Genomic DNA, 2,500 nt, shown 5'->3' on the forward strand with positions numbered 1-2,500 from the left:
GACGGTGGAGTCGGCACAGAAGCACAATTTCTATTGTGATCTCACGAAAATGGTTGGAAAAAAATAGCTCGTCAGAGTAAAAAAAAAAATAGTAAAATAAATATATGAATAAATAAATAAATAAATAGATAGATGAATAATAAAATAAATTAATAAATGAATAAATAAATAAATAAACGAATAAATGACAAATAAAATAAAATAAATGAATAAATAAATAGCTAAATAAATAAATGAATAAATAAGAATAAATAAATAAATAAATGAAAATAAAATAAATAAATAAATGAAAAATAAATGAAAATAATAAAGTAAATAAAACAAATGAAATAAATGAAATAGATAAGATAAATAAAATAAATGAAATGAATAAAATAAATGAATAAATAGATATATAGATAAACAAATAGATAAATAAATAAATAAATAAAAATAAATAAATAAATAAATAAACACAAAAAAAGGGGGTGGGGGAAGGTCCCATCCGAACTGTCAACTGTCTTGGGGGGGGGGGGTATAGCACCGGGGTTATCCGAGGGGGTGGTAGACCCGAGATTATCGGGAGGGGGGAGTAGCACCGGGATTATCCGGGGAGGGGATAGGGCAGCACCGGGATTATCCGGGGAGGGGGGAGGGCAGTACTGGGATTATCCAAGGGGGTAGAAGTACAGGAATTATCCAGGATGGAGGGGGCACCACCGAGATTATCCGGGGGAGAGCAGCACCGGGATTATCCGGAATGGAGGGGGGCACCACCGGAATTATCCGGGGGAGAGCAGCACCGGGATTATCCGGGATGGAGGGGCCACCACCGGGATAATCCGGGGGAGAGCACCACTGGGATAATCCGGGGGAGAGCAGCACCGGGATTATCCGGAATGGAGGGGGGCACCACCGGGATTATCCGGAATGGAGGGGGGCACCACCGGGATTATCCGGGGGAGAGCAGCACCGGGATTATCCGGGGGAGAGCAGCACCGGGATCATCCGGGATGGAGGGGGGCACCACCGGGATTATCCGGGGGAGAAGCAGCACCGGGATTACCCGGGGGAAAGCAGCACCGGAATTATCCGGGGGAGAGCAGCACCGGGATTATCCGAGAAACAGATCCGTATTTTCCGAAGCAGGGATCCGCGTGACAATACAATTTTCATTAAAGAGATGAAGTTGCTGGGTGGGGGGTGGGGGGTGGGGGGGCGTTGCACGCTTATAATAGAAGAACGTATCCACGTGAGACCTTTTGGTCCATGACGAGACAGGTGCAAGGTGAAGAAATAGAATTTAGATAAATTAATATAAAGACTTCGAACTAGTAATACTATTTAAAAAAAAAAGTCCCGATATTTCACCGCTAACGCCTTTCAAAGGAAACATCAGGAAATTTAAAACTCATGTCTCTCTGTGAGCTTTGCCACATTAATCCAACTTCGAAATATGTAAGACTTTACGGCTAGCAAGGATGTTTCTAAACATTGAAATTCACTATCTCTCGCTCTATTTGTATTTCACAAGGATTCTTTTTTTTTTTTTTTTTTTTTTTTTTTTAGTTTCTGATGTTAGTCTGAAGAACGAACAAAGGTGAAGCAAAAATGCTCTAAATCCCTTCAAATTTGGAGCGATAGTTAGTCTTCGGATCGGAGTGGTAAGCTCACTTGCCTGTCGGCGTGGCCTGAGCACTCGACGAAGTAAAAAGCATCGCTAAATTGCCACTCAAGTCATAGACGAGTGTGGCTGTACTTTGCCTTTCCTTTATCCCTACACAGATTGATCTAACTAAGAGCAAAGGGCTGTTATTCAATACAGAAGGGTTATGGACATAACAGACGCATACTAGAGCGACATATGTACCCTTTTTGTCATTGCAAGTTGGCGCAGAAGACCAACCCCCTTGTGACGTAAGCGCCGCCCCTCGCATCTGATTGGTTGGCGTTGCCCTCTCCAACTCCATGGTTGGTAGATCCTCGCAGTCCCGTCAAGGTTTACCGGTGATGTGTGATATCGATTCTATCCAAGCAGCCAATCAGGTGTGACTGTCAGGGAAAGGGGAGGAGCTTGTAGGAAAACGAGTGATAATATGTAGCAACAGACTTCTTTTTTCTTAGATGTATACTGAAAATATTTAAACACAGATAGAATCTGTTGACAAATCCATGGAGGACTTGGTATCCAAATGAGATATTTCTGGAAGAACGAAATTTTGAATTAGATTTCTTCCTGGAAGGAAGAAATAGTGGGGAGGGGTGCGGTTCCGACTAGCTTGAACTACAGAAGGGGAAGAGCGAGTGAGAGAAGTTAGCACGAGTAACGTGGCAAATATCATCACTCTCCTGAGAGTCAACTCATGCGTTGATGGAAGACTCTGGAAGCAGTGGACTCCCGAATGGCTGAGGACGGTGAGGTTCTGCCCTCGAGTTTGAGGAGGAGTCTGACCAAAAGGAAGGCCTTCAAGAGAAGCGTCACGACCAAGAAGTGAATTGAAGTCACCAAGGCTCTTCAGGA

This window comes from Oratosquilla oratoria, chromosome 26, assembly GCF_046742065.1.
Source record: "Oratosquilla oratoria isolate Oo_2021 chromosome 26, ASM4674206v1, whole genome shotgun sequence".
In the NCBI taxonomy this organism is placed as follows: Eukaryota; Metazoa; Arthropoda; class Malacostraca; order Stomatopoda; family Squillidae; genus Oratosquilla; species Oratosquilla oratoria.